A 16,726-nucleotide genomic window follows, 5' to 3' on the forward strand; every position below is an offset into this window, starting at 1 on the left:
TTTTTTCCAGTTAAATTGATTACCGGATACCAAATAGATGGCTAAAATTGCTGCCATTAATTTTTTAATGTGAACTTTTTAAAATATTTTGTCAATCAAAATAAAATGAGCAGTTGAATATCTTCTGCTGCTTACCAAAAGACTCTGGGCAATCTAGTTAAGCCTGGCACCAGGTTTCTGTTTAACAGAGGTGGCAGGAAGATTGCCATGCTGCTGTACATGCTGCCACAGCCACTCTGGAGATCACATCAAACACATGGATAAGCACTCTCTCTGCAGACTTACTGCAGTTTTGCCTCTCTTTGCCTCCTATGTTAAAAGAAAGAAAAATAAACAGGTCAAAAAATGAGGGGAAAAATACTATTTGTAACTGAAAAAATGACATGTTGTCAGAATTTTACTTGGTAAAAGACATAAATTAAATGTATCCCAATGGGTTGTGTATGGGACATGAAACTTTTGATTCAGTCATGTGAGAGGACAAGTGACACAAATCAGGTTTCTGCATGGCATCCACAAGAGCTTTCCTGGCACCCAGCACTTGCAGCCTGCCCTGAGGATTTCACTGAGATGTGTAGCAGCTGTAACCCTGGCAGGCCAATTCCTTTCGTCCTTCATGGCTTTCTGTGTCACCCAAGTCAGAGTCATGAGCCGTTTTCTACTTCCTTTTCTACTATTCAGGTCACTGGGGTTTATTTTGTACCTTCAAATCACTTTGTTGAATATTATAAAAGCTAAAATAAAATGAGTTCCTTTAGTTCTTTGCAGATGGGAAAATGAGAGGCATTGCTGTGGCTCTTACCTAGAAGTGTGTGTTTTGTAGAGTGGCTTTAATCCCACAGCCAACAACAGTCACAGTGGGTTCTGTTACAGCAAAATATCCACGGCTGTGTGTCAGCTTTGCAGCTCTCTGTGGCTGCAAATCTATTAATAATGGCATGAGATGATTGCATCAGGCCAGCTTGAAAATATATCAAGGCAAGAAATTTTACCCCCTGCAGAAGAAAGCAGTAGATACCTAAGAGTCATATTTCCAAGGTATGTTCTCCAAAACTCCTCTCAGTCACAGTTTAAACCTTGGGATGTGTAGAGTGCCTGCATGGAGAAGAATCTCAGTGGGTTTTTTTTTCCCAGTATGTTACTCCCAGAACTCACATAAACTTTTAGCATCTCCAGCATCCTGTGCTAATGAGCTTCACAGTTTTAATTGCATTTTCTGTGAACTTTTTTATATGCTTTCTAAAATCTGTGATCTGTTAATTTAACTCCCCTTAATCCTTGCATTAGAAGAAAAGTGAATAATTGTCTTCTGTGCACTTTTGCATTGCCCCATTGATTTTATAGATCTCTGTCATTTCTTCCTCACTTATCTGTACTCCAAATTGAAGTCTTAATCTGCTTAGCCCTTTCTCATATAGGAAAGCTGTTCCTTACCCTGGTAAGATCACCATCTCAGCTAGTTATGTAAAAATAGGCATTACAGTAAGTCTAAACCATTGAAAGATTTAATTTTTTTTTTTTTTTTGGTGCTAGCTGAAAAGTTATACAAGACATAACAGCTCTGTGATAAATATTTGTCTTGAAAGATTTTTTAGTAATCAACGCCTCTTAATTTTTTTTCACAGTGAGGGGAAGTAGTGCTCCTAGTCTCCAACTGTTGCATAAATATTTTTCAGCCCCAGGATCCTGAACTGATTGAAGGTATAGCTTAGTGCCTGTTGCTCTCTGTATTAATCCATAGATCTCATCAGCTTTCACAGTCCTCAGGCAGGAGACTTCCATGGAAGGCAGAGGATGTGGAAGAAGCATTGTAGCTAATTAGCTAAATGACAAGAATATCAATTACTTCATTATTAAAGCCCACTATTTCTTCATAACAGCAGAGGGAACTGCCTCATGAGCAGCAAAATCTGATTCATGGTTTCTGGTGTTCATCCTCCCTTCCAACCTCCCCGGCCAGCAGATTCTTCAGCTGTGCTTGGTCTCCCTAGGGCAGCTTCTTAGATGAAGTTCATCCTCTCCATAGATCTCCAGAAATTTATATGGTTCTTTTGAGCCATGCTGTCTTTAAACATCTTCCAAAATGCAGACTTTGCTCTTTCAGAGGTTTTCATATCTGTTCCAAAGAAAGGTGTGATACTAACACACAACAGCATTCCTCACAATTGTAGCCCACCATAAACATGGGACAATTGTTGTGGGTTTTGAACCCAAACTCATAGACCTCTGTGGGAATCCATCTACTGGGAGCAGCAGGGTTGCACCAGCTTTCTGGGCAGTCACTACATGGCAGAACTTTTGTAAATCTTCAGATTCCACCTCAGGAATACACTGTGTGGAAGCAAAGATGACAACCAAAACCATGGCTGTGCAGGAAGGTGCAGGGCAATCCTCTCCAGCATGGAGCTCTTGGGCTGGGCATCCTCTCAGCAACATTGCTCCAATGGACAGGAGCTTTTCCCCAGCTGTTACATATTCCCAAATGTTGGACACACAGGCACCAAGCTGTGAAAGCACTGGGTGCTCTCTGTGCTTCTGGAGGCAATTGCCAGTGATCCACCCTTCCTGTGCCTGGCACCTAAGGACATTCTGGAGCAGAGAGGGGCAGGGGTGAGCAGCGTGGCAGGAAAAGGCAGAAAGTCACACACAGGGTGTCACATATGGCAGCTTGCAAGTGCATAAGCAGAAACTGATAAAAAAACCCACGGTTAGCTTTCTTTGTTGATCTGAGTTACAGAAGGAGTGTCTCCAATATCTTCATAGAACACTTTTTTTTTTTTTTTTAGTTTAAGGTATTGAGTTCTCATCAAAATAAAAGCTAAAGAGAAAAATAAAAGTGAACCAACAAAAAAACAAACATCAATCAAACAAGACAACACGAAAATGTTCAGACTTTTTTTTTAAATAAAATAGTAAGAATTTATATCAGTCTAGCAGTGAAGGCACTACTTTGAGATATGCTGTCCATATTCAATCACCTTGCCTTGAACTTCTCCTTTATGACTCTCCAGGTGTCCACCAGAACACTCCAGTGCTGATATGAGATGCCAAAGGAAACTGAAATCCTGGGTCCTCCCTTCCATTGATCATAATTTTGGTGAGGAGTACATTTAGTGATTAAAGCGTCTGCACTCATTTTCACTTGTGACTCAAGTTGGAATATTCAATTTAAATCTTTAAAATCTGGCAGTTCAAAGCTGTCAGTAATTGATTCACTACTCAGAATGGTTTCCCTTTAATTTCCAAGCAAGGGTTCAGATTGATTTTTATTTTTAAATCCACATCACCGTGTCTGCCTTTATGAATTACAAAGAACCTCCTTGGCTGGTTTCAATCCATTCTAATCTGTCAGTCTTCGGAAGAGACTACAACCATACACACTTGAAATTAGGTTAATTTCTACTAAGGAGAAAAGAAATTGCTGTTTAATGTTGGCATCTGTGTCAGAACTTGGCTCTCTGAGCACCACTCAGGTATGGAGTTGCCACTCTCAAACCTCTGGGCCATCGGTGCCACAAATTACTCCACCTCAGGTCATATCTGACTACCAGTAGGGTTAGGTCGATGCATTTTGCACTGTGGTTAATGGCTGTGTCAATATTTGACCACTTATCATCTCCTGGGGTCTCTGTGGCTCTCGGGGTGCTGCTGCTGTGGGCAGGATTTGATTGTGGGATTTGATCCTGCTGTGGCAACCTTTGATGGTGCCCCACAGCCCCTTCCCCTGAAAACCCATTGCCAGCCATCGCTGTCTCCTTGTGGGTTACCTGGAGTGTGACCCTGAAACTCTTTGCCTTTTGGCACCCATGGTTTGTGGTGGGATGGATGGGTCTGCTCTGGATACCTAAATCACAGGGTTTGTGTTCCTTCTTATGCTGCCTGGTAAATCTCTCAGTTTTAAATCTATGACTGCTCAATCAAGGGAACAAAGGAGAAAATGCTGACTGCATTGTAAAACTCTCTGGGCTGTGAGGCTCATAGATCAGCTTTATTTGAGCAGTAACACTTTTTGGAAACGCTACTGGCAGTATGTCCCTGGGTTAGATGTGTGTTGAATGTATAATTTCCTTTCTACCTCTTCCAAAAGGATGCAGATAGAATAGCAACCCAACACTGTTAATAAGCCCTTTCTTCTGTAAAGACAAGTTGTTCTCTTCCTCATGCTGGAGAGTGGCTTTTTATACAGGTGTCCCTTTCAGTTTCAAGAGGAGTTCTGGGAGTGAAAGGAACAAATACATAGTGCAACACAAATTAGCATAAAGATGGCAAAGGTTATGTGCTTGGTCAGAGGCCAAATTAATTACCTTCATATTTCACATTTCACCAGCTTTTCTGCTCACCTTCAAGTTAAGCTAGCATGGCTGGTGAAAAAAATATAAGAAAAATAAAAGCAGAAAATAAAACTACAGCATGAAGTTGTGTGCAAAGTCATTCATTTGCCTCTGTAGGAGATTCTCACACCTGCCTGATGACAGGCAGCCATCAGGAGGAAAATCAATATATCTGAATCTATTTTTTTCATATGACTGGACCTGTGCTATACAGGGAGGAAAGCTGAGCAGAAAGGTGGCAAGACAAACTAAATTATTTCTGGATGAAAACTAGTTTTCTGTGAACAAATGAAAATAATCCCTTTAGCACTTTCTCACTGGAAATGATGGTCATTCAGGTTAAGGCACTGTTGTAAATTGGGGCTCCACTGAATTTTAAGGTAGTAGGAGCTAAGAGCCACTGGAGCAGTACACATAACCTAGAAATAAAATGAGTTCTATCTACGTAAGATTTTTGCTTCTATTAAACTTAATTATCGCAATATGAGGTAGATTTCATCTAGTGGGAGAAAATCTTGGGAAAATTTTAATGGGGTCTGTTTATGTTTCACTCTTGTTAGACATTTCATATCTGTAAAAATCATTATGCAGTGTTCTTTCCATGGTCTAGGATGTGGAAGAACATTTATGGCTTACAGAGAACAGAAAAAAAAACTCTGCTATTCGTTAGGTAGCTGTTTTTCTGCATGGCACATTTGGGAAATATGAGGTAATCATTTAGGAGCAAAAAGTTTTTACAAGTATTTTATTACTTGCTGAATTTCACTGTTACATCCAAGTAGTCCATTTAATAAATATTTACTGAACAGTAAAGTATATTCAGAGTTCAAAATAAGGAACTGCACTGAAATCTGAAGGAGATGAACATGCTAAGAGCTGATCCAGTCCTGGACCTGTTTAAGGGTTCTTTGTTTAAGCACAGCAGAAGAGAATTTGCATTAGTGAAATGCAAAATAGAGAAATTAATGAGGAAACATATTTTCTGAATAATGTTCTACCAGCTCAACTCATGATGGATTTGTTGTTGACAATAATGTAAGATTAACATAGGCAACAATTCCACCTCCCTGTAACAGATCCATGAAGGGTTGGAGTGGGAGCATCTGGCAGGGAAGAGTCTGTAGCAAATCAGGAGGGTGCAATTACTGGGAAGCTGTTTGAGTAGAGGTGGACTCTAACATGCACATCAATCAGGGAACTCTGGAGATGAAAACAATGTCTTGGGAAAAGCCTGAGTGAATCTCAGTCAATGTCTTGGATAAAGATGGATTTATAATTTCAGGGCTTTACATCTCAGTGAGTTCTAATTCTGTGATACTTATGAAACCCAATGAAAAGTTGAAATCAAAGTGGGTTTTCTTAATACACTGTTATCAAAAGATCTCTGCTACTCTTCTATTCTTACCTTGACAACCCCATTTCTCTCTCCAGATATTGGGCCTCGTAACTCTTTCTTCTTAGGCAAAAGTGCCATGCTTAAAATAAATAAGTAAACACCTCTTATTGCTACCTGAAGGTTCAATTAACTTTCTAATTAACATTCCTTTAAAGTTGGTGACATTACTCCATATTTTGCCTACCTCTACCTGTGGATCAAATTCTGATCTAAGGTATTTTGGCTTACTTTGACTAGCGATGCTGCAGCTCATGTTCTGCTCTCTGCTCTCTCCAATTGGAACATTTAGGAAATTAAAAAAAATTAAAAAAAAAAAAAAATAAAGGAAAAAATACATGACAATGAATTTCCAAAGAGAGCCCAGAAAAGTGTTCTGAAAGTACAATAGAAGGATCAGAGTATAATCCCAAATTTTTGGTTGTATCAATAAGGCTGAATTTTTCCAAGGACATCTTGTGCTCTATTTTCCATGCTGTTGCTGTGCTTTGGCCATATTTGATTAGCCATATTTTTAAAATTTTGAATATTAGTTGTTTATTTTGCATATAAGCACCAAGAATACGAATTCTGGGCACTATTGTCAGGTTTTACATGTACCAATGGTGGTCAGCAGTGGGGAAATGCATGTCCACCTTTAGCTGTAAGTCTAAGTCACCTCACCCAAAACAAGTGTTCCCCTTTTCCTCAGCTATTCCTGTGGTCAGTGGCAGAAGGGAGGTGCCCAGAAGGGAGTTTCATATCCCCAGGGAGTGAGTGTGACAGCAGGCACTTACTTTGGATGGATATTTAGCTTTCCAAAAGGTAAAATTAGCCCTTCTTCAGGTATGCAAGGGCTGGCACACAGCCTAAGAGTATTTTCCTGAGTATTTTCATCTGAGCGAGGGGAGACATAACATCCTCAAATCCTACAGCAGAAGGGACTCAGACTCATGTTAGAAAGCAGAGCTAACAGCTGCTGTAATCTTTTCCTAGTGAAATTAATCCTCACAAAGAAATCCAGCAAAGCTCTATTCATAGCCTGTACTTTTCTCACATCCTCTCAACAGGATTGAGCAGACATTGAGTGGTGCTCTCTCCAGCAGTTTGGCTGGCATCCTTGGCATGTAAATAATTTCACCAGTAAATTGAGGGATCTTGTAATTTCTTTAGAATCCATAGCGCTACAAGCACCTGAAAGGTGGAGAGCTGAGACTGCTAATCAGAGAGAATCTGTGATGAGATAAGGAAGAAGCTGTTAGTGGTCCACAGAGTGGTAACAAGGTGCTCCTTGGCTTTTGGTGTATCTACTTGGATTAGTGTTTCATCATCTTAATGTGGATTAGGCCCATTAAAGCCAGAGAAACATGAGAGGAAAACAGCAGCAGTTCCTGACTATCCACAGATTGTCACTGTAACACTTGCAGCACAAGGGTTGCTGGTTACACATAGAAATATCAGTGAAAATTCTGAGTGAAACTGCAGTGAAGGCAGAATCCTCCTTTCCTTTCCTTTCCTTTCCTTTCCTTTCCTTTCCTTTCCTTTCCTTTCCTTTCCTTTCCTTTCCTTTCCTTTCCTTTCCTTTCCTTTCCTTTCCTTTCCTTTCCTTTCCTTTCCTTTCCTTTCCTTTCCTTTCCTTTCCTTTCCTTTCCTTTCCTTTCCTTTCCTTTCCTCTTCCCTCTTCCCTCTTCCCTCTTCCCTCTTCCCTCTTCCCTCTTCCCTCTTCCCTCTTCCCTCTTCCCTCTTCCCTCTTCCCTCTTCCCTCTTCCCTCTTCCCTCTTCCCTCTTCCCTCTTCCCTCTTCCCTCTTCCCTCTTCCCTCTTCCCTCTTCCCTCTTCCCTCTTCCCTCTTCCCTCTTCCCTCTTCCCTCTTCCCTCTTCCCTCTTCCCTCTTCCCTCTTCCCTCTTCCCTCTTCCTTCTTCCCTCTCTTTTTTTTCCCTTTTCCCCTTCCTTCTTTCCTTTCCCCTCTTTCCTTTCTCTCTCTTCCTTTCTTCCTTTCTTTTTCTCTTTGCCTTCCTGCTATATTTTTTCAGCTACTCTGATCTCCTAATGTCAGACCTCATACAAGAGAGGCAGTGGACATGATAGGGATAAATGAAGCCAATAATTCCAGAGACAGGAAAACAATCCCACACATATCAGTCATATGTTCCAAAGCAGCAAAGAATTGACTGCAGCAAGACAAAGAGACAATCTAACATTAATAAGTCAAAAGATGGATAGATAAATTGCATTCTTATAAATAGAATGCAAACAGCCAGTTTAAAGATAAAAATTTCTGGAGTCAAATCATGTGTGTTGACTGGGATGTCTACACTTTTAGGTTTTTATGCAAAAAAAAAAAAATCAGAATTCTATTTTAAAAAAGTAGCCTTCCTACTTTGTCTTACAAACCTCATTATTTTGACTCTGTGGATCATAAACAGACACAAAATAATGCACTAAAGATAAAGCAAGGCAAAGTGAGCCTACAGCCCATGATCTGCTGTTTTACCCATGACACCAAGGTGTCCAGCTAAACACATCACCACTTCCTCTGATGCACCTGAATTTTCTTCAGCTTTTTTGGGAATGCAATGGATATTTCATATGATGAGGTATTCTTCACATAAGTTGAAGACTGCAGTAAGATGACCTTCTAACCAAAATCATCTGACTGGAAGGTCAAAGCATGGGCTGCAAAACATTGCTTGCTCAATTTGTTACCTAAAGGCCTAAAAAAAAGGTCAGAGACAGTTCAGCTACACACAGAGAAGGTGTATGCCCCAGGCAGCAGCAGAATCTTCTATTTTTTATGCTAGAGAAAAAATAATTACATTGTGTATATAATTTTTACCATGTAACAAGTTGGGTTTTTTCCCTATATCTTTTTCTTTACTATACCTTTAGAAAGTCAATTAAGTAAAAGTGACCCCCTATTAGCCAGACATTTTCTAATAAAAACCAAATTATCTCCTACTGGGTATCACACGAGTACACCTGCTTTGTCTGGGAAAATTTAAATTAATATAGATAATTCTATCTTGACTTGAGCTAAAAAATGAAATAATATTTTCAGCTACTGATAACTATCCTTTTCAAATTATAATAGGTAGGAAAGAAGAAGGTGTAGTTATAAACTCTTATCCCAAATGAAAAATAGATGAGGCTGCACTGAAACTTGAAACACTGAAATCTACATGAAGAAAATTATGTAGACTATTGAAATCATAATAAAACTTAGATTTTAAGTGCAAATAAAATTTCAGTTCAGAAATATTAATATTTAATTCCCAACTGGTGTTAATATTGTCTAAAATGGAATATTCAGAGATTACACAAGCAGAATCGAAGGTATTTTTCTGCTCTTTAGGGACAGTGAAGAATTAACTGTAACACAGACACATTTTACTTGCAACAAAATAATGAGGAGTGCCTTGGTTTTCATTATATAGCTCTTTCTCTAACCCAGTTATTTTTTTTTTTTGTTCTTTCTCTTATAAAGCCACCCAAAAATGTAATTCCAAATTCTTCAAACATCATTCATAAGGGTTCCCAGAGAAGCTGTGGATGCCCCATCCCTGGGGGTGTTCAAGGCCAGGCTGGATGGGGCTCTGAGCAACCTGGGATAGGGGAAGGTGTCCCCATGGCAGGGGGTTTGAAATAAAGGATCTTTAATGTCCCTTCCAACCCAAACTTTTCTATAATTCTATGATATCACTAGTGTCACTTCATGTTCAGATGGAGTGCAATACCTCCAGTCTTAAAACATCACGAAATTAAAATGAAAAAGTTGGTTTGTGGTTCGTGAAATTCAGGGTACACACAGTATATGTGCAGAGATTTCCAGGTGTGAGACACCTGCATCTCTCCTCTTGTGGCATTTCTGGGACATCACTGAAGTCCTCCCTTCACTTTTACTCTATTGCAAAAGTGTGCAGTAACAGTGATACAAACATAGTACACACTTGGTATTTTACTCTGCCTTGTGTAGTGACTGTCCCACTGCAGCTCAGGGAAATCCTGCTTCTCTAATTACTGATGTTAGCCTTTTGTCAGAAAATTGTGGTTTCCCCTTTAGAAATTAATCTAGCTACAACATTGTAAAAAACCTGAAAAAACATAGTTTTGAAAACAAGTGTCTATGGGTTTTTTTTAAGACTCTTCAATAGTTTATATAGCTCTAAACTATAAAAATAGCATTATTTTATGTAAAGAATTTACTAGCAATATGGCAACAGAAGTTCTAAAAGGGACTGGGGAAGGGGGAGAGAAGAAATGTGTGCTGAATGACAGGAAGCTGCACACTTTTAATGCTGCCTAGCAGTTACCTTCTGTGGCTGTGCAGCACTCGAGTTAGAAGTTCAAAGATTGATTAACCATCCACTCAGATGCACCATAAAGTTTTAGAGATTTTCCCTTGGTAGATGTCTGGAACATGTGGGAAAAAAAACCCAAAGTAGGCAATTTACAAACAAGGACAAGGAAACCTGAATAGCTGTTATGATTTAAACCCAAGAATTTACTGATAAAAGCTGCCTACTCACTTTCAAGTACTTTGATCACAGAGAATTGAGGGACTTCACTGCAGTATGTCCTGCCTCACTGAAGACTCTAAAGTGGGGCATGCCAGTTCTGTGAGCCATTAAGTGTTTCTTGGCATGATGTTTAATTTCAGAATGTGTTGGTTTAGTAAATGATGCACCTTCATATTCAAGAGTGCTAAGAAAAAAAAAAAAAAAAAAGAAAAAAAACCCCACAAAAGGCAGAAATTAGACCTATGCTAATTCAGACTAAAGCAACACAGCTGAAAAGCTGCAGAAAAGTATTTTGAGGAAGTGATATCCTATTGTTGTGCTGTCAGTAAGGACAGTTTCAGGTGTCAGTGAAGAGCTGCAATAGATCTGTGCTCTTGAGTCCCAGACATCACTGTCCTGAAGGCCAGCATCTGGACATTGGTCATAATCATCCTTCTGCATCCTCTTGTTCACTGGGACTCTTGCATGGGAAATCTAATTCTAAGTGCATCATTGACATTTTCTCCCTCAGCAATAATTTGACATTTTCCATGTCTTACTACTTATGGAACCTGACATCATGTCAGTCTTCTAGCATGAGCCTTCAGCCACTGCAGTTTTCCTCCTATTTAATTACAACCATGATTGAAGGAAAGTTGTTAGCTGCTCTTGTACAGCATGCACACTAATGGGTAAATTATGACATTTCCAGATCATTCTTCTATATTAATTATCATATTAATACAATAATGAAAATACATGTGTATTTTTTGTGTATATTCGGCTATGGATGCATACACGTTTATCTGAACGTTTTGCAGCATACGCATCTTTGACAGTGAAAAACTGTTCTATTTTCTTTTCACTCCTGCTAAGGTAAACATTTCCAAAGCCATCTACATCAGCACTTTGCAAATACCTCTGGTGTTCAGTTCCCACAGGTTACCTGTGGCTTGGTTACCCCTTGCAGGCGAGGATTTACCCAAAAGAAAACTGCCCTAAACAGAAGTGAAAACAGCGTGACTAATTTATAAGAGATCTTTTTAACTTGTGCTTTGATACAGCATCATCAGAAAGACACAAAAACCCTCTCTTGTGGTTGTGTAATATCTAGGATTTCAGTCTTTGCACCTGCAGCTTTTGGTATGGCTTGTGGCTGTTTGGAAAGCATTAAGTAGTAATGAATTTAAAGACATGTTTTCTGACTTGTTTTTACATGAAGCAGAACTTACATAAATGGTCTGATAGTAGGGCAGTGATGAGAAAACTGTTTAGAGTGAAAATTCCTACTGCTTCTCTGTAGAATGAGCCAGGAAATCTTCAGGAGTTTCCCAGGGATAAATGTCTGTGGCCAGAGACACACTGATGGGCCGTGGTGGCTGAGCCACATCATGGCAGAGTTAGAAACTCCTGTCCTCACCCTGCTGCTCCCAAGGTTGCTGAATCCTGGATGAGATCCCAGAGGCTTCAGGAAGCCTTGGCTGAGCTTCCCAGCATGGCTGGAGAAGCAGCAGTTGTGTCAGTCTCACTTTGTGCCCCTCTCCCTAACTCCAAAACTCCTGCTGCTGCCTAACAATGGTGTGAACCCTCTGGCAGATCAAAGGTAGCAGATAATATTGCATGCATCTTATTCTCCTGTTTTGCTTTCCCAGAAAATCCAAACCCTGTGGATTTACCTCCCAGAATAGATATTTTATTCTGCTGATTGAGGAATTTTAGAAGTTAAATGCTCCATATTCAGGCAGCAACACATCCCCACTAGCCAGAGGTGAAACAACTCGTGCTGCTCAAGCATTTTGGGATGGGGAGCTGGCAAGGGAGTCCCAAACTTCAGGGACAGGCTGGTTGGCTGGCATGGCTATGCTCTTACCCATCTGCTGAAGTGGCAGAGTGCCTGCTTAAAAATTACTCAGCTCTGCAAAAGTGCATTGTGCACTGTAGGTGAAAATGGCAACTTAAACATTCCTATTTGTCTTGTGACAAACAGGTGTTTCTCAGGGATTTTTAGCTGAATTCCTTTACATGTCTGTATGTGGGTATATATATATATATATATTTATGTTACACATATATATTTGTGTGCATGTGTGCACACAGAGATATATGTCTTTTATTTCTTCCAATGAGAAAATATTTCCAACATTTATCTCCTAAAAATTTTAGATTCCTGTTTCTCTGCCCTTCACATGTAACTCAGTGCAGAGAGTGAGAACTATTCCATTCTACAGTTAGCCAGGATCCCAGCTTAACTGGGAAAGACACCTCTCTCCCTTCCCTCTTTCTCCCAACTGGCTACTGAAATCTATACTGAAAACAGTGTGAAAAACAAATCCTTTGAAGCTGTTGAGCCCCAGGATCCAACTCTCATATGGGCATAGTAATTGAGGAGTTTGGGGTTTTCGTGCTTGCAGCTCTGCTCTCCCTGGTGATTGAACAGAAGCAGCTGAGACTGATTTCTTTCCCTCACTACCATCACTCACTTTTCATCTAAAAATGTCAGCTGAGTTTCAGGGTGAAGTCTGGATTCATCTGGTCAAATTAACCTTCTCAATAGTCTAAAAGGGAGAGCTGACCTTTGCTGAGGTATAACCTACGCCTAAAGCTTTAAGGAAATCTTTAGAACTTACAGATGGTTCTGTGAGTGAGCTGCTGTCTCTCAATTAGGAACTTAACTTTTGTCAAAACAAAATACAAAAAAACCCTAATATTTTTCTTTTCATCTTCAAACAACCTTTAAATAGAGCCTTAGTTTCCACTGTAACAAAAAAAAAAAAAAATCAAACAGTGAACCTGTTTTTTCATCTTATATGATTGATATACTATGCAGTAGATTTTAATTTAAAGCATATCATTTTCACCTCTGTCTATGAAGAATTAATCCTGAGTATGATTTTAATTCTTGATTTTATTTTGGGAGGAAAGGGAAAGCTGAGAGGAATCTCTGTGTGTCCCAGAATAGGGAAAGGGAAAAAAAATCTATAACTGACATCCATGGTTTTTGCAAGCTCACAATGTTGGATTGTATTTTATATAGCAAAAGAAAATGGGAAAAAAAATGCTGGTGGAAATGAAAGAAAAGCTAAATTTGATACAACTGTGTCAGGGTTTTAGATTTGGGATTTTTTTCTAGTCGTTAGAATACTCAGGACAGCATGGAATGTGTTCCAGTCACCACCTGTTCAATGGCAATTTCTTGCTTTGCCCTTTTTGGTTTTTTGTTTGGAATCTGACTCAATGTTGACTCTTGACTTACCTTGATCAGTCCCTTATATTATTGGGGGTGTAAGTGAACCATACCCAGGGTCAGCTGCAAGAATTCATTCAGATTAAACCTTGCACACTACATGTTTTTTTTTAAAGCATGAATTGCAGGAGTTGTAGGTTCTCTGCTATTCACAAACATCTGTCCCACTTTTCTTCCCCGACTACAAGGAACTGCTTAGAAAGGTCCAGGAGCACAGAAGTGCATCTCTGAGCTCAAAAGTGTTCTTGGCATTTTGTTTTCACTGCAAATCTTGAATAGATGGTTATTTCAGCAACTTAAAACCAGAGGGATGATGCTGATGCTGAAGTTTAACTGTCCCTGCGACAACTTCAGCTGGGAGTAAAGTCACAAAGCAGAAATAGAAAATAATCTGAGAAAACCAGAAGTCTTTATTTCCTTGCATTAATCAAAGACACTTTACTCCAAGTGCAAAACAGCCTTGGGAAGTGGATAGTGGCAAGAAGGACTTATCAGTAGCATGTTTTAGTTTCAGCATGAAATTTAGGTTCCACAGAGATGGACAGAGAATCACAAAGAAATGAGCATCTGTTCAGCTTCCAGTGATGGTAAGCAATCTTATTCCTCTGGCACAGATTTATTTATATGAAGTGAAGCACTGAAACAAAATGTTGGCTTAGCCTCAATCTGTTTTATAGATTTTTTTTCAATCCAGTGTCATGAAAACCATTTTGTTTTGCTGCAATTGTAAGTTATGTTTCCATTTTCATTTTTGGCATTGTGGAAAATTGCTCTTGCCAGGTAAATTTTAACTATTTAAAAAGGTTCACGTGAAAAGTGAGTGGAAATTATATGGAAATTTGGGCTGTCCTTAATTTTTAAACTTTTCCTGCCACAATCCTCTAGGAAAATAATATGGAGCTACACTTGCATTTTCAAGTGCTTCTGTATGTGAACTCAAAAGCCCAAGGTATATTTCAAATGCATAGTTTTTGGTCAACTTAGAAATTGAAAAGCAGCTGTGTTTCAGATCAAATAAGTCCCCCAAGGTAAAATACTTGGTTTAAAAGTAGGTTGTTTTGGATCTGCCTATAGCCCAAGGATTTCAACAGAAAGATTCAAAGGTCTTAATGAAAATTTGATCATTGTCTCCTGAGACAGCAGAGTTTTGTGTGAGAATTCAGCCTGTCTGCCTGGGTTGGAACAGCCCTTACAGCTGCGTTTCAGCACCTAGCCAGAACAAAAATGAACACATAACTTACTTTTTCTGCAGCCTCATTAAAATTGAACTAATTTTTGAGAACATTATGCCATAGTTCCATACTTCATAATAAACTGTTTATTTTTTTCCCATATAAATGAGTGTGAACCATTAAGCTTTCAACAACAGCACCTAAATAATGAGGAGGAACACATTTTTATAATGAGGATAATTGTAATTGCAGAACTTTCCAAGTGATGCAGTAAATTTTCTCTCAGCTGTAAGATTGGCCTTTCTGTAAAATAAATGCTTTAGTTTATCTTTAAGTTATTAAGCTCATTACAGAAACTACTGTATAAAGTTTGCTGGCCTAAATTTTCTAGAACAAACTGACTAAAGTTTATCCTGTGCTTAAAATCTTTGAGTCTTTGAAAGTATCATTTACCTCATCATTGAAATCCAATGCATTTTTTTGCCATTTTTGTCACAAAGATTTTTCTCTGCTACCTGCCACGTTATTGATAATTATTATACACTAAAATTATTTAATGACAAACAATAATCAAAGTTTTCTGCACAGGAAACAAAAACACTGGTGTCCAGGAAATGCTAACCTACTCTCACTAGCTGCTGTCCTCATCTGGGTTTCCCTGCTGTGTTCTTTATTTCCAGCCACATCAGATGTCAAAACTCAGGTTTCTCTGGGGTGTGGGATAAAAGTCACATTACTGCAATTGAGTCATTACTTGGAATAACGTTTTCTTTCCTGCTTTTTTTACCCAGTAGCCACAGGGTTAGAGGCATCCAATTAGACAGGGTCTGTTCTGATTCTTCGTGAAGAGGGGAAGACAATTAGTGAGAACACCTTCCTACCCACTCCTGCTACACAGGCAGTCACATTCACTCCTTTCTTTAGGGTTTGGGTCATAAAGGCTTGAGAAAAGCTCCAGTTCTCCTTCAGCCTCCAAATGCCTTTCAGTTACTCAGCAGAGCTCCACAGAATATGTGGGTGGTTATCCACAGAGGTGAAATGAATGTGTCTTCTTGTATTTGTTTCTAAGGATATATTTGATTTCCCTTTAGAGGTCAAGGCACATAAGTGATCATACAGCATTTGGTGCTTCCAATTAGTAGCCTTTCTGGTCCAAAATCCAATATCAAACCCTAATGAATGGCCCTTCGGGGTTTAACTGAATTGCAGGAAAAAAAGGAACACATCATCTTCCTGCACTCTACAAGGAATTTATTTTCTGTCCCCTTCTTTTTTCCTCAGCTTTCAGGAGCACAGATGCATAAGGCTTAGTTGCTGAGAGTAGCAGACAGATTGATTTGTTCATGTGTCACCTTAACAAAACAAAGAAATGGACAGCTAGAGAAGAAATATCAGAGGCAGCTGGAGAGATGATGAAAACCACTAAGTGATGGTACACAAAATGATGTGATTATTTATCTAAGGGCTTCCACCCCCCACACCTATCTACCCACTGCACTTCAAACAGGTTTTGCCTTTGAATCAGTTCATCATATAAAATATGAATCAGGTTCCAGTGAAATGTTTATTTAATTAACTGTCACCAGGCTGAGACAAAAAGGAAAAGTCTATCCTATCAAAATATGCTAAAAATAAGGATGGCAGCACAACAAAGTGGTTGTGTCAAGGATCTGAGCTTTTGTGCAGAGCTCTCCTGAATATTGGTTTGCTTTTCCTGTTTGACTGCTTTACTGTGGTGTTGAACAGTCAGACTGCAGCCCCAGGGCCTGAGGCAATGGATGCTCATTTCCACCAGACACCAGCCCAGCTCTGTGATTAGCACCTCCAGACTGAGGCTCTAGCAATTTGGGCTTCTAACACCCTTTGGGGCTGCCAGTTCTGATAGTGGCATTAGTCTGTGCATCGTCCCCTTTAATGCCATTTTTAAATGTTTAATAATCTGATTGGGATAAATGGTCTGGATATTTATCTCCTTCCTCTCAGAGAGGGATCCCATTAGTGAATTCAATAATTCCGAGAGGGTCAGGCTCACTTGCCAGAGGCTCAGGTTGAATTTAGCACAGGATTCATTTCTTTCCATGCACTGTGCTGCTACCAGAGGCATCGTAGGG

General features: G+C 39.4%; 1 long non-coding RNA gene across 2 annotated transcripts in view; it reads left to right on the top strand.

Moving 5' to 3' along the window:
* LOC116808539 (uncharacterized) overlaps positions 1-16,726 on the top strand; it is a 262,272-nt gene that overhangs the window by 161,090 nt on the left and 84,456 nt on the right. The window lies entirely within an intron of this gene.

Source organism: Taeniopygia guttata, chromosome 6 (assembly GCF_048771995.1).
Source record: "Taeniopygia guttata chromosome 6, bTaeGut7.mat, whole genome shotgun sequence".
NCBI lineage: Eukaryota > Metazoa > Chordata > Aves > Passeriformes > Estrildidae > Taeniopygia > Taeniopygia guttata.